Source organism: Vicugna pacos, chromosome 27, assembly GCF_048564905.1.
Source record: "Vicugna pacos chromosome 27, VicPac4, whole genome shotgun sequence".
Lineage (NCBI taxonomy): Eukaryota > Metazoa > Chordata > Mammalia > Artiodactyla > Camelidae > Vicugna > Vicugna pacos.
The window spans coordinates 11355058-11379651 of NC_133013.1; the positions used below are offsets into that span (position 1 = coordinate 11355058).

General features: G+C 41.3%; 1 long non-coding RNA gene across 3 annotated transcripts in view; it reads left to right on the forward strand.

Annotated features, from left to right (window-relative positions):
• Window positions 1–20545, forward strand: part of LOC107034285 (uncharacterized) — a 55497-nt gene extending 34952 nt beyond the window's left edge. Inside the window, exons 2-7 of one of the 3 annotated variants that reach the window (XR_012064741.1) lie at window positions 3029–3191; window positions 3361–3471; window positions 3585–3666; window positions 4035–4218; window positions 16569–16738; window positions 18989–20545. This is a non-coding gene — a long non-coding RNA (uncharacterized lncRNA). Of the gene's footprint in view, window positions 1–3028; window positions 3192–3360; window positions 3667–4034; window positions 4219–16568; window positions 16739–17805; window positions 18067–18988 lie in introns of those variants that run through there. The other 2 variants (XR_012064743.1, XR_012064742.1) reach the window with 2 other exon arrangements.
• Window positions 20546–24594: the final 4049 nt, after the last annotated feature.

Sequence of the window (24594 nt, forward strand, 5' to 3'; positions counted from 1 at the left end):
CAAATACTTCTCCAATGAAGATATACAAATGGCCAATAAGTACATGAAAAAATGCTCAATATTGCTAATTATCAGAGAAATGCAAATCAAAACTATAATGAGGTATCACCTCACACCAGTCAGAATGATCTTCATTAAAAAGTTCACAAATAACAAATGCTGGAGAGGGTGTGGAGAAAAGGGAACCCTCCTACACTGTTGGTGGGAATATAGTTTGGTGCAGCCATTATGGAAAACAGTATGGAGATTCCATGAAAAAAACTAAAAATAGAGGTACCATATGATCCAGCAATCCCTCTCCTGGGCATATATCCAGAGGGACCCTTAATTTGAAAAAATACATGCACCCCAATGTTCATAACAGCACTATTTACAATAGCCAATACATGGAAGCAACTTAAATATCCATCAATAGATGACTGGATAAAGAACTTGTGGCATATATCTATATATACACACACACATGAAATGTGGTACATATACACAATGGAATACTACTCAGCTATAAAAAAGAATGAAATAATGCCATTTGTGGCAACATGGATGGACGTGGAGATGGTCATACTAAGTAAAGTAAGCCAGAAAGAGAAAGAAAAATACCATATGATATCCCTCATATGTGGAATTAAAAAAAATAATACAAATCAGATTATTTACAAAATAGAAACAGACTCACAGACATAGAAAACAAACTTATGATGGCCAGGGGAGAAAGAGGAGGGTGGAGTAAAATTGGGAATTCGTGATCTGCAGATACTAACTATATAAAATAGATAAACAACAAGGCCCTACTGTCTAGCACAGGGAACTATATTCAATACCCTGTGGTAGCCTACAACGAAAAAGAACATGAAAGAGAGTATATACGTAATAACTGAATCACTATGCTGTACACCAGAAATGAACGCAACATTGTAAATCAGCCGTACTTCAGTTGAAGAAAGAAGAAAAAAAAAATGATCCTTACTGAGATTTGCACCTTTTATGTGAATACTCCACCGTGGCTGAGCTGGGAGAAGCAGCTGAACCAGCCTTATAAGTGACAGCGTCTTAAAAGAGATTTCGTATCAGAGAGTTTGGTGTGGATGAGCAGGGAGGTCAGATGTTTTCTCGTGAGGACAAAGCCCACACAGATTGCAAATAAAATTTTGGGGCTCCTCAGGACTTGCTTAAAGAGAAAGTGGGGGTTAGCAGCCTACTGATACAGAAAGGCTAAGGGAAAGCCTCTCTTTGATCAACTTGAGTTAGAAAATTTCCACTTCAACGTTGTCCGTCCCTCATCTTTCACATGTAGTAAATTCACTATCAAAGGCCAAAGTATTCTCTTTCTTTTCTTTTTTTCCCCTCTCTTACCACAAAACCAGCTATTATTTAGGTCTCTTGCAAAGCTGCACAAACCAACTGTTCCTCCTCAGATTATGCCTTTCAGAGCTCAGGTGATACGCCTCATTGGGTTACACCTTCCATGTTTTGTGGTCAGATGTGGGCTGTGTCATTCTACGCTATTTCACCTCGCAAGAAAATATTTATGTATTAGCCTCACCAGGTCCCATTTCCTCTGGGAATGGCCCTGTGCACAGGGTCTTCATGCCAGCAGCGAGCAGTTGAATCACTGGGTTTTGTGGGACCACTGGACATCTGGCAGAAAACCAGGAAAGCACTCCTTTCGCTCTGCGACTTCACTCAGCTGGAAAACTACAAGATGTGTGACTGCAGATGTGTGACTGCAGGAGAAGTTTCTGAGAGGTTGAGTATGACACTTTGAGAAAGTGCTTGGAAGGAAACTGGCTAATGTTGAAGGAATGGAAATTTGCACCATTCACAGAATTCTTTTTTTTCCCCCTAGATCTGGTGATACAACAGCTTACTTGTACAAGTTTTTCATTATTTTTAATTCCTTTCTTTTTATTCCTGGTAAATAATAATTCCCATTATTCCCCAAAGAGCAAAACTGATACCCTTCTAGAGCTGTGGTGGGCTACAATGGCAAAAACCTTCAAGGAAACTCATTTGACCTTGTGTATCAACAGCCATGCAAATTTTTTATAACCCTTGACCAAATAATTTTACCTCTAGGAATCCATTCTCAGCACCAAAAAGATAATGTTCGAAGATGTTCATCAAGCTGTTGTTTACAAGAGTTAGAACTTAACATAAACCTAACAATAGGGGAAATGGAACTATAAAATATTTTCTTGATGCTTATTGTTATGCAAACAATGTAATAATATTGAAATAGGTTATGTACTCTTACTGATTACAAATACATAGGCAAAATATGCACAGTCATAATAATAAATAAAATTCATTGTCTGCTTAATATATGACAGGTGATGTGTCAGATGCTTTACGGACTTGTCTCCTTTAACCTGCCCACCAGATTAAGGCAAATTTAGTATATGTCCCTTGTACAGGTGAGGAAAAAGAATCTTAGGAATTGGTTTATCTGAACACTGGTAGATTGAAATTTGAGTCCCATCCTAATTGTCAACAGAGCTTACACTCTGAATGTGTAATTCCTAGTGATATGCGGTTAATTTTGAGTGAAAAACAAACATCAACTACCAAAAAAACCCCACAAAACCAAACCCCAAAACAACCCAATACCAATAAACAAAAATCTGACAGCCTCTACTCTTATGCTAATCACATGAAAAAGTAATTAGAAAGTCTTATACCAAGAGAAAATAGCCAAAATTGAAAAGATTAATCTTTCGCCAGTTAATAAAATGACTGGAAGCTCTCTGAAGCAACACTTAAATGTCTAAGGTCTTTTCCTTTGGATGGGAATTGGTTACTACATGTATGATCTTATACTAGGAGAATCTAAGTAATACGATTTTGCCAGTTTAAGGAAGCAAATCTTACAAGAGCAATTCTATCACATACGTGGAAAAGACTGTCCAGAGGGACTTGAGAATTTTCTCGTGGACTGGCTCCTAGACCAGTGACCCTTAACTTATTTTTTGAGAACGTATTTGAAAATACTAATGGCAACTATGATCTCTCTTTTTCTCTCTCTTTCCAGAAAAAACACAGTCTTTTCTCGGTGTCCACTTGGGATTGGTTCCTGGACCTCTGAGGGTACCGAAATCCGAGGAGCTCAAGTCCCTTGTATAAAATGACGTAGTACAGCTGGCCTTCCATTGCAGTGGGTTCTGCGGATTCCTCTAACTGCAGATCAAATTTTGGTTGGTTGAATACACAGATGAGGAATCCATGGATAATAGAAGATCACTGTATTAACATTTATACAACATTTTCTTGTATATCTATCTATTTTTATTCTTCGAAATCTTTTAGGTTCATTGCTGGTTTGAGGATTTAAATTAAAATTTCCTTTCCTGTTTTGGTTTGCAGAACGTTCTTTGTCCTACAGTTTTGGGGGTAACATTCTTAAATAGTTCAAACACTGATACAGTTTCTTCTGAGTCTTGTCTACACCCGGGTAACTAAGATTTGTAATATTACGTAAGTAGAATGAATAATTTAGTTTCCATGTCCTCGTTTATATGATAGCATGTTATTATGGACACATATTCTGATGCAAGGCTCACAACTGCCTTTTGGGTTTTCCATGTTAGGATGAAGAAAAAATGGAGGATGTCCATCGCTAAGAATCAAAGACAGTGCCTGGCTGTGTAACAAAGAGAAAAGCTTTGACAGGTGAGTGGACAGCTTTATGAACAACTTTCCTTATCACACCTGCAAAAACGCACTTTCATTGAACACATACATGTTAAGTGCACGTGCCTAAGGCATTGTATTAGATGGACACGAGCGATGAGTGGATGCTGTTGTGTGAGATTCTCCCAGAATTCCAATGTGCTGAAGTTTGGCAGTGCCCGGGCTGCCTCCCGGTGCTGCTGGCTGTGTCGCTAATGAGATTCCAACTAGGGCATGATTTCATTCTGTGAGTATTTTCCTCATCAGGAAACAGCAAATTCTTTTTACCAGTTCTGTTTTCTGAAATGGAAACATTTTCAGGTACAAATCCCAGAAACGTTTCTGTGTACTCTGTACCTTCTACTCAGGACTGGGCAACCAGAAGACAGAAATAACCACGTGAAGAGGTCATTGGCCCGACTTTTCCAGAAACTTGCCCCAGGCAGTGGGCTGTACGTCTGTTACAGAAGACTGCAAAAATACCAGCCATTGTGCATCTGGCCAATTATGCAATGCTCTATCACAAGGGGAAATTCCTTCCTCACCCAGCTGGTGAGCAGTTATGCCCTGGAGCCCGGGACGGACATGCCTTGTAACTTTTTAACCTAGTTAGTGTAACTGCCAATATTATTCCTATTCATATAAATGTCTAATCCTTTCTTGAATCTTGCTAGACTATTTGCCTCAATAATATCCCGCGGCAGTGAATTCCACAGGTAGATTATACGCTGTTTTAAAAAGTATTTCCTTTTATTCGTTTTAAATTTGTTACCTGTTAATATCACAAGATGGCCCTTGTTCTTGCATTAAGTGGCACAGGGTACAGGCATTTCAAACTGAGCTTTAATTCTTCCAAGCCCTTTCTTCACCATTATTAGAACTCCATCTTCTTCATCCATTTTCTATTTTGGCACATATAAAATGGGATGATTGATGCAGACGGTCTCACACGGCTTTGGACACATCACAGGCACTGGGAAAAAAGCTCTCTTTGATATTCAATGTCATTTCTTGGCCAGATATTTTTTAAGCACCTATCACGTGCAGGAACTGTTCTAAGCACTAGAGAGATAGCTTGAATCAGAGAGGGTCCCTGCCCTGAAGGACCTCATTTTCTAGAGAGAGAAGGCAAGCAGTCAAATAGTGAATAAGATATGAACTACGTGGTTTCAGATGGTCTTAATGTATTATGAGAAAATTAGACAAGAGTCGTAGAAAAGGATGATCTGGCCACCGTACAGTGTGTGGACAGCTGAGACTAACCATCATGGAGTCATCTATGTGACATCCCCACGAAGGTGAACTCCAGCTCCTGGAACAATGTGCGGCCCTTGCTAAGACTCAGTTGTTGTTGAGTGAATCAATTAATCAAGGCTAAGGACAGCCGTCTTAGTTACAGAAATCATCAGTAAGTTACTCACAGACTCAAGAGGAACGTTTCTGGAATCCCTGGGTTCTGTAGCTCTAAAGACTGTTAGAGTAGAAGAAATAGAGGGGTTAGTTAGTGAGACTCAGAGTTCAAGACCTGCCCGTGTCCTTGAACACCCAACTGTATGACCTTGGACAAGTCATCAAATTTCTCTCATCCAAAGTGATCTCAGTCATAACAATGGGAATAAAATGTCCATCCTTCACGGAGTTTGGAGGACTGGAGGTAAAGTTAAATGACAGTCCTTTTTGAATAGACAAATGATGAGGACATGTTGGCCATTCTTGCAGGAACCTGTCCTTCTCAGCACTCTGTTCTTTTCCCTCGCCTTTCGCTCTTTCCTTCCTCCAGTCCCTATCTGTATTCTAGCCTCAGCCTAAGGCACATCCAGGATCCATGGTGCTTGGCTTTCTGCCCCAGAGGTGGTTTCAGCAGGGGTGAGGGTGGGGATGGGGGTGTGTGTTACCTTTCTGAAATTTTTATCTATTGCTTAAGGACTTCAAAGGTAGAATCAGATGGAGCTGGTGTCTGTTGGGACGGTGGACTGGAGGAGTATTTCCAATAGTGATTGTTTTTATTTTGTTTACTGCTTCATCTTCTGGGGTCAAGTTAACCAAACTTCTGTATATAAGGGCAGAGGTCTTGCCTGAATTTCTGAGGAACTCCTCCCCTAGAAATGGAGACTCTGTTGGAGATGATCTGATTACCTGCTTGGAGCTTGCTTTTGTGTTCCAGCCTGATAGGTAGAGACCATTTCCTCATATTTCCTCTTGTTATTTTTTCTAATTGCCCCTTCATTTACTTTTTTTTTTCTTGCCTGCTTAGGCAATTTGAAGTTGTGGTCTGCGCGGCTCTGCATAGTAATGTGTTATAAAGGCATTTCAAGGAATACATGATTAAAATTGTTTACATGCATGGTTCAAATTTATTGGCAAATTGCTCAGGCCTCGGTTTTATGATGTAGCTGCCAGCTCTGTTCCTTCTGGGTAAAAGTCTGAAATAGGAGAAGTTTCCTTTTGGTCTCCCTCACCCACACTTCCTTTGCCTTGGTCCTCTCCTTTCAACACCTCCCTCCTTCCCTGCCCCCCACATAACTCCCGTGGAGCTGTCAAGCCTTTTACACCTTAATGTGAAGACACTTCATCAGTCCCTGCCCCCACCCAGACCGGCCCCCAGTGAAAGTGAGGTGTGCAAAGGAATAAATCTTCAATGGTATAATTTTAGACCCGATGGCAACTGGGAAGGGAGGCTATTTTGGGCTGCGGGGCTGTCTCCTTGACCTGAGATGATATTTGACTGCTGTGGGTAAGCTGGGCCAAACCTGCATGCAGTTCGCCGTTGCTGGGGATCGCTTTTTCATATCTCCGTTGAGCAGTTCTCTGCTCCTCCAGGCTTCTGTGCATTTGTGCAAGATCAGGACTCTGTCAGTGGGCACCCGCCTCGGCTTGTCACAGGTGACATTTCGAGGTAGGGGTGCAGGCTACCCCCGAGAGGCAGCACAGAGGGAACCCTCCCCCTTCCACATAGAGGTTTGGGGAATTTTCTGGTCTAGTTTTCACCCCTTCCTCAACCTTCGTGCTTTATCAGCTGCTCAGTGGCCTGCCTCTCTGAGCAAGAAGAGCCAGGCTGGTCTCCAGGTTACAGCGTCTGAGCACCCTCCTGTGAGGCCGCCTTTGAAGCTGCACTGGGCGTCCCCACCGCCACCCTGACCTTCCCACTCAAGCTCCTGATGCAGCTGCTGCCTCCGGACCCCCCGTGCTGCCTGGGGAACCGAGTCAGGACTCCTGCAGCAAATGGGCAGGGCAGCTAGCTGCAAGGAGATCTGAAAGTGGCCAAAACAATGGTGTTTTCCAGATGAGGGTGAGGTTCCAGCCAAGACCATCACCAGGTAGAGTATCTTGTTCCTAATTTTTACATCCTAAAAAGTACACACAAGACTCAAAGATCATTTGGGAAGGAGGGATAAAGTCAGTCAAGAACAGGAAAATGAGAGAGCCCTGGCTCTCTGGATGGTAGCTCCCTCTTCTCCAGGGATAAATTCTGGATTTGCAGAGAGAGAGAGATGGAAGATATAAGGAGAGCCTGACCAAGGAACAGAAAATAATGTAAGAGAGTAAGACAACAGGGGAGGAAAAGATCAAGAGACAATGTTCCCTTCTCTTATTTTCTGTTGCATTAAATTGAATAGATATTTGTTGGGAACCAACTATGTCTGTTTCAGTGATCTATTTCCTTATGACAGGCTCACCCTAAAATTTACTGACTTGAAACCACAACAATCATTTGTGATTATCTGTCATGGTTCTGAGTGTTGGCTGAGCTCAGCTGGGTGGCTCTCAGGCAGGCTTTCCTGAGATCTGATGGTGGCAGAAGCCGGAGTGACCTCTGAGGCTTCCTCACCCTCACATACGGTGGTTGATGCTGGCCCTCCCTTGCTGCACCCTCAGCTGGGCTTTCAGCTAGAATGCCTGGTCGTTCCATGTGGCCTGATCATCCTCACAGCATCTCACTCTTGTGCTCCTTTCCTGGCCACTCATGGCTCCAAAGATGAGCATCCCAAGAGAACAAAGCAAAGACTGAAGCGTCCTTTTTGTTCTAGCACAGGTACATATGCTATTGGTCCACCAGTCACTAGGGTCAGCTCAGATTCAAAGGGCGATCACACAGGACACTCCTCTGACTTTGAGGAGCATCTTAAAACCGCTACTATCCAACCATAGTATCAGCTGTTCCCAACCTCCTAGTCTCCAGGAGCCACCTGTCTAGTTGGAGATGTAAAAATCAATGAAGTAATTAGTGAAAAGTAATGAAAAATCTATTCTCCAGAAGAGCAAGGCAGTAGGGGATCACGGACCAGGTAGAATAGAAGATGAGCGCATGTCTACAGAGAGACCATAGGCAGAGTGCAGTTAGAGGGGCTCATAGCAGGTTATCATTTGGGGAGCGTTGGAGGCAAATAAGACAGCAGTGGTCAACATTCCCCAACTCTGGAATCAGTGCTCTGGCAAGCTCTATTCAAGCCCAAATATGTGTCCTCCAGATCTCATTTTCTTGTTACCCGTCTTCTCTTCTCCCACCCCACCTTGGTTTCACCAGCCTTCTTTGATTTCAGCTATTTTATTCTTCTATGTGTTATGCCTTCTATGGTCCTAGGGTCCCCATCCCTTTATCTCCCCTGACATCACTTTATCCTTCCTCTCTGTGCTTGAAAAGGACTCACTTCCCACTCTCCTTTCTCCCCTATTGCAACTCCACTGTCTTGTTTCAGATCAAAGAAATATTCCTCCTCTTCCTTGCCCCATTCCTCATTTGATTGCTTGAAATACATATTTCCATTTTGGTTTCCTTTTATGGTCATGGTTTCTTGTCTTCTAAAACTCTATCTTATATTCCATGTAGCTCATGCCTTTCTTCTCTGCTCTGACTTGTCTTATCCTAGGAGCCATTTGCCCAGCACAGTGTCATGGCACAATGGCCCTGGTGCCCCCAACACCCTGCATCTCCATCAGTACAGCCTTGACATCCTCATGGTGAGGACTTGCTCCACCTCCAAGACTTTTTAAGTGGGGTCTGCTGTTCAGCTACTAACCTTTCTTTGGTATGAGTTTCCTACACCTTAACATCACTAAGGGTACTTTTTTTCTCTTTCTCTCCAAATATCACCGACTATAGACATTCACTTTCTAAGTCCTCATAGAAGTTGGGCCCCTTTTCTCCCCTCATACAAAAGTAATTTATAGTCACTGTAGAAAACTTCGAACACATAGGGAAACATAAATAAGAAAACAAATGTACATTTAAATACTGTTAATAGCTTGGTGTGGGTCCTTCCTATCTCTTTTTCCCCTCCATATTTATGGTTTTAATTTACAAAAAAACAGAATTACTACCTAGACGGGCAGTGCTTTCCTCCAAGCCATTTGCTGTTTTATAGAAGCAGCTGTTACAGGACTCCAGCCCCTGGCCCCAGCTAATTGGTCCAGGGTGAACATTAGGCCCCAGCTGGGTTACACTGAGATGCGGTTATTGAAGAAGGTGGTTTGCAAGAGACGAGTAGAAGACATACAGGATGAGAAGCAGAGGAATAGATGCCCGGAGTCTAGAGGCATCCCTTATCTCTGGCATTAATTCCACAGTGCCTTTTGCGGGATAGCCTTTAGTCTCACCTCAAAAGCTTCTTTAGTGGTGGAGCAGTATCTGAAGGATTCTGATATCTTTATCTAGCAATGCCTGAGCAAGATGACACTTTTTTTTTTTTGCAACCTATGTTTTTCACTTCATAATACTTCATAAGTTTTCTTGTATCACCCTATACCCTCCTAGATTATAACTTCCATGACTGCACACTGGCTACAGTGGATGTTGAATATTTGTGGGAGAACAAGTACTGAGTTCAAATGCCTGTGCTGACCCTTATTTGCTATGTGATTTGGGCCAATTATTTAAACACTTTTGCCTGAGAGTCCTCATCTGTAAGATGGGTAGAACAACATGGTTAAGTGATACAATGATGCCAACATTCCCAGCACATGATCTACCACATAAGTAAGGGTTCAGTAGATTTCACTTATTGTTGTTACTAATCATAAGTCCTCTGTTATTGCTCATATAACAGCCCCCATGTTTTTCAATATTACAAAGCTTCAATGAACATACCTACAGCTAAATATTTATGCAAGATTATTCCTTGAGAGAGGTGCCTAGAAGTTGCATCATCAGATCAAAAAGGACATTCAAAACGTTAAAACAAAAAAAAAGTATTGTCATTGTTTTTACTGAGTCTTCTAAGTTGTCCACATCCCTGCTTTTACCATTTTCTTCTTGTCCACGGTTTCAGAGACAACGTGTCTCTTTCTGGTCCGGGATTTGCTCTATGCTCACTTTCTAACAAAATTAAGACCGGGTCACATCCGACACTTGAGTTGGGGATCTTTCAGGGAGATTTAATTCATTCATTGAGTTATTCACTCACACGCCAGCTACAGACTAAGTCAGCATATAGACTGAGTTTATAGACTAGATTAACATTTCAGGGCTGACTCCAGTCTTACTAGCCATGGAGTAGGCTTTGGAGCTTTGTAGGAAGAGTTCCAGACCATTCTAAGGAAGTTAGATATTGACCAAGGCTTACGATATCTATAAAATCTCTCCTCTTTAGAAATCGAGACATTTGGAGTAGGAATGCCTAGCTTCTTTGACCTGCCTGGAAGGACCTCCCATCTGCAGATCCTAGTCTGGTTTTCAGAGTCAGGAAATATTAATACAAAATTCACTGAGATTCTTTTTTGAGCCATCTACCATGCTGGACATTGGAAAGACAAAGAAAACCCAACATGCTCCTTGTCCTTCTTGGAGAAGTATGTGGGCAAACAATTATTAGACAAACTTAAATTTGCCAGAATGGAGGGGGTGCACCTGTAAGGAAATCCCTGAGTAAAGTGATCCAAGAGCCGAGGTCTGTCCACAGGTGGCCATTTGGTCCCCAGAGGATTTTGTTTGGTGCAAAGTTATAGCACTAAAAAAAAAAAAAATCAAATTTAGTTGCCAACTGTTAACAACTGGAGATTTCAGGTAAAAATGCAGATTTCTATGTTACCTTGAAGAAATAAAAGTTTCTGCAGTACTGAGTGATTTCATCATGCAGCTTTCAGCAACACTGAGCCCTCATTTCATCATGGCAACAGTGATGAGTGGCTGACCCCTCGTAGCCAAGGCATGAGTTCTCCTTTTTGCAACAGTCCCCACCACTCCCTACTGATTACCTTGTCCTGCTCCAGTCTATGCTATCTGTATGAGCCAAGAATTTGTGACCATTGGCCTAGTAAAGGGAGCACTTATTTTTCACAGGAAATCAGGGAAGACACAGAGAGATCCGCTGCTGAGTAGACCTGCAGGGTCAGTAAGAATGCGCTGTGTAGCTAGGTGGAAGGTAAAGCGTCCATGGCATGTGCAAAGGCACGGGGGCTGGAGCACAGAAAGCCTATCGGACAATGACAAGTGGACAAGGGTGGGAAGAAAGTTGGGGATTTGCGGGAAGGGACTGAGAGAAAGTATTGGAGAAGCAGGTATGCCCCAGCTTCCTATCACCCTGGCTCCCCAAAAATAAGGTTGTTAGATTTCATCCTATAAAAGCTAGATCTGATGATTGATAGAACAGCTAAAAGAATTTCTACCAATAGTACCCTCACTTCATGGTGGCACCTAGCAAAGCATGTTATGTGCAGACTTCATTCAATCCTGACACCAAGCCCGTGAGACACGTGCTTTTGTAATCCTCACCTGACAGAAGAGAAAATGCAAGTGGGAGGAGGTTGGCTAAGGGAATTCTGCAAGGTTATAGCCAGCACATGGCAAAGCAAGATGTGGACCCTACAGAGCCTGCAACCTGACTTGTTTCCTCCATGGCATCAGCACTTTAGAACCACTGTCCCAGCAGCAAAGTCACGTTTGTATTGGGAGTGGGTGGGGGGAGGCAGAGAGATCTGGGAGATCACGGCAGGGGCCAGCAAGAGTGCAGACGGCCTTCCCCAGGGCAACAGTGGTGCATGATGCGGAGGATACTGGAGACCCGGATGAGGATGAGTCAGCGGGATGCTCCTTCATGGAACCTGCTGGCCACAGGCGTTTTCTCTCCCTCCTTTGAAATCTCAGAGCACTCTGCGTCTCTTTCCCAGGGCCTGCTTTGGCCATGTCCCCATCACAGCTGTATGCATCTTATCACGTCTTGTATATTTTAAGTTCCTAAGGGGCAGGAGGAATTATGCTTTATTTGCCTTAATAACTTTTTTTTTTGCATGGCTGAGCACAGTGCTTTCGCAAATGAATGAATTCCAAAATTATCTTTTTCAGATCCTTTCTCCTTATGCATGCATTTTAGAAGTTTGTAGCGAGTGAAACACTTTTTCTTTAAATATATGAAAATCATTTCTTTACACCGACTACTTTCATACGAGGAAGAGGAAGACTGGGAAGTTGTTTAAAAGCAGCAAACCCTTTAAGAGTCAATGTCACATTTATTGCTATAAAATATTTTTCTCTCTCGGTTAGACATCTGGTTCCCATTACATACAGTATTGGGTACTTGAGTTCACCAGCCGTGGTGCATACCAAGCAGTGTGCCTGTAAAGTCCCCACTGACATCCATCAGTGCGTGTGTGCACCGTGTAATTCTTACCTTACATTTACAGACAACTCTTCTATCACCAACTTCATTTTTACCAATACGCTTCCAAGGTTATTTTGGTCATCCTTACCTTAAGGACCAAATTGCCTACGTCTGAGAAATGCAAAACTTCAAAACCATGGAATCTTTGCTTTAAATGTCATTGTATGGTCCAACTATCTATAATCTAGCACTGAAGTCAATGAAACATCTACATCTTAAGTCTGTATTTCCTAATAACATTGACCCAGAAATGAGAAACACAATATGGAATGTTGGCTAATGAGTCATGAATTTCATTATAATTGCTTCCACATTCAGGATAGCTCCCTTAAACCATCTAATCTCGACATATCCTGCAACAATCCCATGTGTTGTAAATGATTTTGTTTTATTTCTTAGGTTACTGTTAAGGGCTTATTTTATGGTTCATTTCATTTTCTTAAAGAAAACCACACACATGCGCGTGCATGCTCATCCCCTCTGGCATGTGCACGCGCACGTGCACACACGCGCGCTTCATAGAGGCTTCTGCCTCCATCTGTACTTTTTTGAAACAAAATAATTACAAAACCAAAAAGGAGCCCTTGTCTTTCGGTTTGGAAATAAAAATAAACATGGTTAGGAAAAAAAAAAGTTGAAATATGGTCTATTTTAGATTTCTAATTCAGTCTATGAGAATTGAAACCAGAATAGGACAATGTCCCCAGACACCGCTGGGCTGTCCCTGCTCTCTCTGGACTTAAGAATCTATAACTGAATAGACGGACACAACTAGCATGCAGTGCAGTAATAATGGAAAATTAAACATGACTTTAAAAAACTGCCCAAATTATAAAGTGATCTATTAGCATTATAAGACTTCAGCACTTAAAGTGACTGATTCTAATTGCATGATCTGGCCCATGGCAAGCGGTGGTAAAGAGCTGCAGAATCTTGTGGGTATTTTATCTCTTTTGGGATGTTTGAAAGTGAATTTTCTTTGGAATAAAGCTTTGTTCCTGTCACACAAAAGGTTGTGTGGAAGAAATCTTTCAGTGCTGATAGAACCAGAGGTAATTAGAGTTTCTTCTTCTTTGATTCACGAATCAATAAGCCAAATATTAAAAAACATTCTTGCATCCCCCCAACCCCCGTTTCCTTTATTAAGTGAAACTCTGTCTTAACAGCTTGTGGGTGTTATCCTGAAGAAGTAAAGATGGATGCTCTGGCTAATGAGGTTTTCTAGCCTTCAGAGAAGCATTTTTTTCTGGCACTTGGTTATCATACTGTGTCTTTCCGAATCTTTTCTGGGCAAGCCCCTGGGTGGGCTAAAGTGACATCGAGGTGCCATACCTTGAGCTGAACTTAATTTAAATAGGTTGTCGCCAAACCACAGGGACTTCTGTGCAGGTACCCTTCATAGATGTACCTATTAAAGGGCTTTCAGGGAAAACAAAAATGGGGGAATGTCATTCTTCTTTGAATCTGACTTTCTGTTTATGATGTCTACAGGTTTTTTCATAATTTTCATCATATGGACTCCAGGAAGCTTATTAATTGAATAGTATTAGAAATTGCAGCTTTTCATGCTGAGGAAGTTCTTGGGGGGAACTTCCACGTTTAAGCAGTTTAAGATAAACTGCAATTTTACCTTAATCTATGTACGTATGGATTTTTCCTTGGTGGTTTTCAGATCTCCCAACAGCAGAAAAATTGCCTACTATGCTTCAGATTTTTGATATCGTGACCCACATGGTTATCCATGTAAATGACAGTGAGGTCTTGAACATGTAATTTAAAAACTCCAGGAAGATCATTGGAGCAGACACACCAAATATTTATTTCAAGTATCTTTTCCTAAAATTGACGTTAAAAAAAGAAAAAGTATCTACAATGCTAAGTTGAAGGAAATTTAAAGGCATTCTGGCTTCCTATGAGTTTTTCACTAACGGTTTCCCGTAGCCTGTAATTACTCTGTCTCTTCCAAAACCTGGGCTCTGCAGAAGGGACAGAGATACTTGATATTGACCTGAATTAGGCTAAAAGGAAAAGAGAAGAGAAGATCATTGCCATCGGCACTTTGTTTATGAAAATATCATTTCTAGGATGTGCTTGAACCAGGCAAAAGTAATGCATCTCCTTACTCTCTGAGTGTATTTTACATGCCACTCTGGCCAGATCACAATAACAGTGCCCAGAATTAGGGCATTTTCTTTTTTGTATACTGGTGTGGTGCTTGAGAGCATCAGTGAATGATTACAACTTTTTCTCAGCTATTCTAGAAATAGATATGAAAATAAAAGTTATAGATATAAAACTAAAAAAAGATATAAAGATGTATGTATAAGAGGAAATATTAATTTGTTTGTTTTTTAAGACATTGTAATGTTTTACTTTAAAATAGTTTTTAGGACCCACAGAAGTTATAAAAAAGAATTCAGACATCCCTGTTCCCTTCACTCAGTTTTTTCAAAGATAACATCTTACAGAACCACAGTACTTTGTCAACGTTAGAAAATTGATTCAATACTGTTAACTCAGTTATCGACCTTATTTGGACTGCAGAAATTTTTATATGCCTCCTCTTTTTGGCTGTGTATTAATATATAGAAATGTATTAACCACTAGTCTTAAGGGAGCATCTTTCACCAATGAATACCAATGGTAGGTAAGTTTCACAGATGATGAGGTTTTATACCATCTGTGGCTGACTAAGAAGAAGGCAGAGTTGGGGGCATTAATGAAGATCCCTTATCTTACTTGCTTTATCTGTACATTAATTCATTAAACAATTAATCCTGTATCAGGTACTAACTGGAAATATAAAGATGGGGACGTTGCTCTCAAAGAACTTACAGGGGGAGATTAAAAAAAACAAACAAACAGCGACAACACAGTGTTGCAGACCATAGTATAAATGAGACAAACAACACTACTAAGCACCTACATGTGCCTAGCACTGCACCAGGCATCAGCGACTAATCAGTGACCAAGATGCACGCCTCTCCTGCTGTGTGGATCTTGCTGCTGCATGGAGGAGACAGGCCATTAATAAGTACTGATGGCAGAGTACTCTAACTGGGGGGTTCAGGGTGGGTAGTTCCTGCCTGGGTCAAGGGGTGCAGGGCAGTGATTCATGTCACGTAGCCACAGTCAGCCTTCCGAAGTGTTGAGAGTGACTGCTTATGGACACTTTGGACCAGCTCCTACTCCATTTCGTCTCAGCCAGAGTGGACCTGGCGTCTTCCAGCTCTGCTGCATGGCATTTGAGCAGGTGGCTCGCTGTCACAAGAACAGTCACTGTTGCATAGGATTGATCCAAAAATCAGCCTCGGGTGTTACCTGATGTTCTAGATCTTCCCCGCTCAGCACCGGCGGGCCTGGTACTGGGCTCACACAGGATGTAGGTTGGAGAGAGGTCTGTTTCCTAGCAGCAGAGGGGAAGGGGTTCCCTAGAGCATGGTTGGTAGCTAGGGCTAGAGGGGAAAAAAAACCCTTGTATATTTCTTTCTTAACAAATTGAGGTTCCTTATTCAAACTGTGTCAACACCATTACCCTCTAACCTTCTGTAGATATGATCTGGAGCTCCTCCTGCCTAGAACCCCTCAGTTGCTCTACAGCAGACTTAAGGCGGCATCCAAAGTTCTCTCTGTGGTCTCCAAGGCCCTACATAGTCTGGCTCTCCCTCAGCCTCATCACGTTACTCTTTACTTCCGGTTCCTAGCGGTCCAGTCTCGCTGGCCTGTTCAGGGGCTCTTTAACTTGCTGAGCTATGTTCCACTCCTGGGCCTTTGCACATTCTGCTTCCAGAGATGCCTTCCCCCCTTCTCTATACTATACTTCATCTATAACTTTATTCTTCAGGCTTCTATTGTAGGATTTTCTATATTGAAGCACTTGTCTTTATCAAGATCCCACTAGGAGTCCCATTTTATCCTTACTGGTACTCCCTGTATGTATTTTGGTATGCCACCTTATCTTAAATGGTGTGATTATATATTTCTCTCTCCCACTAATTGTGCATTCCATGAGGGTAGGGCTGAGGTCTGCTTTTGCGATGACCCCTTCAAGACTCAATGAGGAGTTGTTGAAGGAGTTATTGAATGGAAGGATGGATGACTAAATGAAATAATAATGATGCATCCCCTCATTTCTCCTATGTGTTTAGGTAATGTCACGTCTGGGATTTGGACGTATTTATACACTGTTTTGGCATCATTTATTTTGGGCTCATTTCTGGTCTTCTCTTTCTTCAGTTCAGGCAGGAATAGTTTTTCATAAGAAATCATGACTGATGTGATTTTGTCATTAACTTTTGCTTACTCTAGTGGCTTCTGCTTTGGAAGTCTTACCTGATGCAGTTGTCTGTTTCAAGTCTGTTTCTACAAGTGGCAAACATGGGTCAGCTGCTGTCCCTCATCAAAGTGGTGGCCCTTCCTTGGCAAAGAACAGCCCAGAACTGCTTGGCTAATCTCAGGGCTCTCAGCGTGGCACTTTGGTATGTTTGGGATCTTAAGAATGGGAGGCACTTCAGCAGCTAGGTCCAGCACACCCTTGAGAGTTTGTATTTGCTGGATATGGATCCAAATCCTGTCCTCACTGGCTTCAAGGTGGGAGATGCCATTACTGGGATGAAGGAGGCTGATGTGTGGAGATCAAATCAAAGAGGCATGTGGGACCCGAGTAGAGACAGAAGTCAGGAACCTTTTCTAAAGAGGAGTGATCTTTGAGCTGATTCTAGATTGAGGGTTGAGTTAGTCCTATGGGAATGTGTGACAAGGGTAAGGGCAGGGCAGAGGGAGCAGCATGTGCAAAGGTCTCGGAGAGATATTGGTGAAAAGACACAACTAAATCACTGGAAAATTTGTAGCTCTTTCATATAAATTACATCTTGTAAAAAAGTAGTTCTCACTTTATCCCTCAAATTTGAATTATCTAGATAATTGCTTTTATTTTGTAGCTGATATCCCTCCAGTCTAAGCATATGTTTGTAATCAAGTATATACTATGCAGCTCTTTTTTGAGGGGAGGGGTAATTAGGTTTATTTATTTATTTATTTTGAATTACAAATTTTTTAAAAATTTAATGGAGGTCCTGGAGATTGAACCCAGGACCTCATGCCTGTTAAGTAAGCATGTGTTCTACCACTGAGCTGTACCCTCTCCCCAAGATGATGTATCTTAAATTTAAGTAAGGAGATAACCACACAATGTGAATTCCTTTTCTTCCCCCGTGTGGGTCTCTCTTTTTTTAAACACCTTAATTATGGTATGATTCCAGTACAGTAAACTGCACAGGTTTCAGTAGAACAATTTGATGAGTTTTGATAGATGTATACACAAATGAAACCACCACCACAATCAAGATAGAGAACATTTCTATCACTCCTCAAGAGGTGCAAATTTCGAATTCCCAGTTTATCCCTTCCCATCCCCTTTCACCTCTCCAGTAACCCTAAGTTTGTTCTCTATGTATGTGAGTCTGTTTCTGTTTTGTAGATAAGTTCATTTGTGTCCTTGCTGTTAGATTCCCACACAGTGTGAATTCTATTTCTTTCTTTGTAGGTGTTTATCAAGGGATGTATGTGAGTGTGTGTGTTTACACTCATTTGTCCGTCTTGCCCACATATAAGCAAAGATCACAAGGCTTGTTTACAGTAAAAGCTGTGAGATCCTGGAGAGCTGCTGCCTACAGTGACCGTGAAGCTCAGGATAAGGGGGTGTGGCCTCCCAGAAGGAGCTGAGATTTTAGAGTTCAAGGACTGGGGACAAGAGTCAACTTTGCATTTATTGACTTGTGAATGTGGGCAAGTGACTTAAGCTCTCTGAGCCTCAATTACCACCCCCTCCTAACTTCAGGGTCTCATTCATCTCATGGGATTATTTATAAAATGTAATTTATATGAAAGAACTGCAAAAATTATGAAGCACTTGGTAAATATGAGTCATTATTGTTATAGAATCAATGCATTCTTTAAAAAAACTGTGACAAGTTTCAGCAAGTAAGGGCTGTAAATGTAGAGGAGACCGTCCTAAGGCTCAAAGTCACCTGAAAGTTTACAGTAGTTTACAGTATATTTCCAATACGTCAGCACTGTGGTAGCTAGACAGTCCAATGTTTCGAAGAGCAATGAAAATATACATTTATTAGGTTGCAGGTTTATAATTTACACAGCAGTTCGTGTTGTAAAAATTAAGGAGAAAATCAGCCCCCAAATAAAGACTGGGAAGAACTTTTGACTTTTAGCAAGAAAGGTTTTAAGTGAATTTTCCTGAAATATTTCTAAGCAGCTCATTTCTGGTTATCGTTGGAAATTATGCAACATTAGAATCACTTTCCAGGATATAGTAATAAACTTTCCCCAAAGGTTTTGTTTAACCAGGAACTGGGAGGAAATGCAAACACACTTTATATGTAATGATAGGCTAGCTCAAACATTAATTTTAAAATACAGCAATCTAAACATGCACGTCCAATTCAGTATTTAAAAATTAGTGATACCCCTTGCTATAAAAGTAATTTTCTGAAAAAGCAAACAGGGTTTACATCAAAGAGGAGAGGCATGGGTGTATTCAGACTACACGAGCCCAGGAAGTATTTGGTGGGTGGCAGGGATTTGGAATGTGGAATTGGAACAGTAATCAACATCTTGATAAGTAACCCATCGTAAACCATTTTCGACCAAGCTAGATTGTTTTTGTTTTGTTTTGTTTTGTTTTTCCTTCTTTTTTATTTCTATCTTGCCAGCTGGGACACTTGTTTTTTCCTTTACTCTTGAGACCCTCATGAATGAAAAGAAAATAAATATTAAATTATTGCGTATGAAGAACGCACATGGCTTTGGAAAGGCACCAGCTACAAGTGATCGCGTTCATTGGCTCGCTGGTTGAAACTTCGGTCAGCTGGTGCATGTAGGAAGCTGAAAACTGTTTTCCTGACAACTTATGAGATCAAAGTTTCGGATCTTGAAAAGGCAAGACTTTTTTTTGTTGGGGGGTGGTTTGCAATTCACTTACAGATAGCTATACAATACACGGTGCGGAGTTAGTATCTAACCACCTGAGCGTTGAGCATTGGTGTTTCAAAAGGAATTGGGGGAGGTGAAGCCCACATTACAGTTCACTGGAGTCTCACTAGGCAAAGTCACCACAGGACTCTGCCAAAGAGCCCCTGGGTCTTCACTGATTCTGAGGGCTGCCATGCCTACTTTCTCACCTCCTCCATCTCCTCCACCCCAGAGCTGCCCTGCAGCTAGACGGCTCTTGCATATGAGACTCCTGGTCCCACCACTACCTGGGAAATTCGTTTTTCTCCTTTTGACTACATAGAGCGTCTTTTCCATGAAGGTTAACCCACAGTGAGAGGTTACCTAACTCAAGCCTCAGAATGCACACACTGCATCTTTAAGAAATAGTTTACATGTGAATCAGTAAATGTCCCAGACAAAGCAGCCATTACTTATGCGTTCCTGCCTACCCGGCAAGGTGCAAATAATAGAATAAACATCATATACTTCATTATGATATCGGTTTACACTTCCAGGGTACACAAAAAGAGGCCATTTCATCAAGCTAATTGCCTGAAAGTAAAAGAGAGAGAACTTTAGCTATTAGTCTATTATGGGGCTTTTTTCTTAATCACAAATAGGGGCCGTGGGTCCCCAGGGGGATGTGGATTCTAATTTACAATTGAACTACAGATCAGAGCAATCAATCTTGGGCAACACTTTTACAGTGTAATTGCTGCAACATAACAAATAATAACAAACAAACAAACAAACAAACAAAAAAACAGAGAAGCAGAAGCAGAAGACGAAGAGGAAGGTCCGAGCTTCAGCTCGGGGTGGAGCTATTTCTAGGCACCAGTTTGGGGAGGGAGGAGGTAAAGGAACCTCCTCACACATGAATATGCGATGAAGGCTCATTAGCGGTCTCGTGTTGCCATGACGAATGGCATGATCCCCGGCTTGCTGCTGCCTGAACATGGATTTTATAACGACCCATTTATCATGACTTGTCATGGGCTTCTATACTGTACTTTCTGCCGGCTCCCACACCTTTCCCTATTCGGACGCTGGAAACCTTCCCTCTGATGATGATCGTTTCCTTTTGTGTTGGTTTCCGGCTCTTCGCAGCCGGTGTTCCCAGAGAGCTGCGTGGGGATCTGTGACTCCAGCAAGTTGAAGAGCTCTGACCTGATGACACATCCCACCTTCTCTACAGTCACGTAACTGAGAAAAAAGTAGGGCTAAACTTTTACAGGCATTTCTTCATGTCTGAGCTTTTTTTTTAACCATAGTGTTCTGGCACTGCAGAGGTTTTTTTTTTTTTTTTTTTTTTTTTTTTTAATTTAAAATTGGGGGAAAGGTATAGCCCAGGGGTAGAGCGCATGCTTAGTGTGCACGAGATCCTGAGTTCAATCTCCAGTACCTCCATTAAATTTTTTTTAATTAATTTTTTTAATTTAAATTAACACAGGTGTCTTCCTTCATTTATTTTATCCTCCCCCTACTTTTTTTTTTTTTTTGTATTTCGGGACCTTTCAATATCTTAAAAGTAGAACTCAAAAGTCTTTATGGTTTTTCCTTTCCCCCCAGATCTTGGCATCATGACAAAAAAGTATAAGATTAAAAGGCTTGAAAGATTTTTAGTGCTTAGCGGTTTACAAGTTCATGAGCTGATTTCTTGCCTAGAAATTTTCTTCTGTCGTGGGGAGGAAGGTTGGCCTGCTCTTTGATGACAATTTCTCAGGACTTGTATGTTTTGCTAATAGCAAACAAAACAAAACAAAACAAAACAAAACCAAACCCTGAAAACCATCTCCCTTGATAGAAGCCGTGAGGTCTTTTTGAATATTTAGCAGCCACAAAATAGCGATATGCAAGTTTGAGTCTTTGCCATTGGCCAGGAGGGTGTGGGAGTCCATCAAAGTGAAGTGGACCAGTGGGTCCAGAATTTGGTTCTGGATAGGCAGATTCTGTATGGGCAGATGTGCCCTATTGTAACAGATACCCAATCAGTGGGATCTATGATTAGCCTATTTGATTACTATTAACAGAATGTCCCTAAAATTGTTTCCTCCCTCAGCCAGCTGAAGGGCAGGAAGAGGGTAGGATCATAGGGGCTTTGAATCTGGTGTTGTTTTGCACGTCTAGGAATTAAATCCCCATTCCTGTATGCAATTTGTAAACAGTAAATAGTTGGCTTTTTGAGTGTGGCCATCTCTCCTGGGCCCCTGGATTCCATATGAACAGTAACAATTCTTTTACATTGTAATATTTCAACATTAATAATATGTGAAAATAATTGTAAAATATTTTATCGTCAATGTCCGATTTGTATTTGCAAAGCATTTTGTGGTTCCAGATTTTTTTCCTTAGATCCTCAGTTTCCCTGGGGGCAGGGTTATTATTCCCATTTTAGAGAAGAGAAGATTGAGGCTCAGAGCTTAAGTGACAAGCTCAGGGTTACTCAGAAAATGGCAATGCTGGGGTTCAACATCAAGTCTTTCAATTCCTAGGTCAGTTCTTCTACCTGCCCAAAGCCACCAGAGCCAACATTATTCCTAAAATGTCATCTCTTCTGGAATTTAGTAAGTTGGGAAAGGAACCCCTTGAAAAGATGGCTATCATTTACACTGGAGAGCCTGCGACTCTCCTAAACTCCTTACTAGAGTTGAAATTAGCACATGCTGGTCAATTAAAATTAAGTTGCCATTCCGATCACTTAAGCTGAATTACCTTTCATCATTTCAAAAGGCAGATAGGAAGTATTTTTCAACAGAAAGACCTAGGCACCACATTCTGGCTGGTGTTCCTGTGGTATGAGTCTGCTGGGCGTTATGTTTTTTGCTTCTGAAGAAGATGTCTTTGTGTTTCCCCCCATAAATGAATGAAACAAGATTTTTTAGAAATAATTTGGTGAAGAAAGGATTTAATATTGGCAGATGATATTAAAGAAGACTGTGATTATGACTGTACAGATTAAGACTGTGTCTGTATGACACCAAACATCTGGAAGAAAATAGAAAAAAATAGTAAAAAACCTTGATGTTTTGTTTACTTGATACCATGCATCTGGATCTCTAAAAACATCTGGGCTTTTGACTTTTTTTCTCCAAGGTTTTATCTGGATGTTTGGCATTATGTACAGAAAGGTGAAAAAAATTAATATCATTATTACTGAATTAGATAAAATTATTGTATGTCATTAATCTGCAAATATTAACTAATTATTCTGTTTAACATAACATTTAATGAGTAAAATTCTCCACCAGGCAAAAAAATACAGAAAGGAAGATATAATTAGGTGCTTTAAGAATGAAACTTGGCTTCAGGCTTATTTAAATCTTGGTCATAGTTTACTGACAGCAATTTCCTTGGGCAAAAATTTTTTAGGTCCTCAGACAACAACTTTCTCTCCTGGGGAGCAGTTTCCATGTGTTACGAGGATCTGTTAATTTACAGTGTGTTTTGACAATGGTAAAATTTCGTAAACACTTGGTAACATATGAGATACATCTAGTAATAGACGTTTGCTTTGCCAAGTGAATTACCCAGCCTGATAAAATCAGTGTAAGCCCCCTCTCTAAGCCTTCTGACATGCTCGAGGCTGCACCCCAAAGCAGAACCAACTGAAACAGACTTCAAAGACTTCATTGCAATGAAAAGCACCTTATGTGACTGACGTTTTCTTTTTTGTGATCTCATCTAAGAAAAAGTTATCATAATTATTGAACATTTCCTCTGTAGCTTATTCTCAATCCAATCAGTTATAATGAAAATAGTCTGCTTGCTTTTTATATTCTCAAGTTTTCAAAATGATTAGTGCTTCCTTGAGATCGCCCATTAATTGGACACACAAGCCAGATGAAAAGCTTGAAACCCAAGAGTATATAAAAAAACATAAGGTTGTTGCAATTTAAGTGCCTTCAAAAGATCTAATTTGATTTTTAAAAGCAATTCTGCAGATGTGAAAATTAAAGGCAGGCAGAAACAAGATATGGTTTAATGAGTATGTAGGTAAAGAACATTTAGAGGTTTCAGTAGCCTTACTGTGAATTAAAAAAAATTTTTTTTATTTAGCTATTGGGTTGGAAAGATTGCTCCCACAGCACAATAGAAATTGCTGAATTTTATGGGTGGCTATTTCCTTACCAAATTGCACCATTTTTCTTGCCCAGCATATTTCTGCAGCAACTTGGTATTTCTGTGTGTAGCCTTTCAGTCCCAGTACCTGCCAATCAGATTTCAAACTTTAATAAAGTTGAAGGGTCTCTCTACTTGGTCTGTCTTAGCTGCTTCATTCATGAGCCTGTTTCCCTCTCACCAGGAGCAAATTGTGCACTTATTCTCACTTAAAGAAAGAAAGAATGAAAGAAAAATTAAAAAAAAAAACCCTTCTATTGGCTCTAATGACATCTTCAGTCATTAATGAGTTAATAAAAATCTCAAAGTCATCTGGGGCTAGATAAGGAGGAAGAAAGAAAAGTATTGTACTGTAATGACAGGCTCCCTGGCTGCCCTCTGAGATGTCATGGGTCAGTCATGTTAAGAATGTGTACATCCAATCATCTCCTGATTTTTATCAGCAGGCCCTCCAGCGGGAACTGACAAGGGCCAGTTTGGGAGTCACAATGAATAAACAATGACTTTTTGGATTGTTGGGGGCTGTGTCATAGAGTGAGGGGTTTACATATACTAAAACATGATGACATTAGCAATCAATATACCAATTACAGGACAAGTTATTGGCTGAGGCATTCACAGGTCTTCAGCCTTCTTGTACTTGGAAGGGGTCTCTCGAGCAGGGAGGCTCCCTACGTGCAGAGGCAGGCAGGGGTCCAAGACCCGAGGCCCCGGTGGAAAAGGCAAGCCCCGCTTCTCTGGCTGAGGTGGTCCGGGCCTGGATGTTTGGAACGGCTTGCTGTGTTTACTAAAAATGCAGATTCCTGAATCTCCTTCCTAGAGATGCCATCTCAGGAGTCTAGGGGGAGGCTGCCGCTTGTTGCCTATAACAAAATTTCTAGGTAACATTGATTAGGTTAAGTTCGGGAGCTGCTGGATAGCTGTAATTTCCCAAGTGTGGTCCTGGACCAGTAGCATCACCAGGGTGCTCATTAGCGATGCAAATTCTCAGGCCCCTCCCCGGACCGACTGAAACAGAAACTCTGGAGATGCAGCTCCAGGTCTGTTTTGTAACGCAGCCTGCAGCCTTGCAGCCTCAGGGTGGTTGTGGGGCTCCCTATAGTTTGAAAACCAAGGCAAAGATCCCTGCTGAAGGGGAAGGGTATGGCTCAGTGGTAGAACGCATGCTTAACATGCATGGGGTCTAGCTTCAACCCCCAGTATCTCC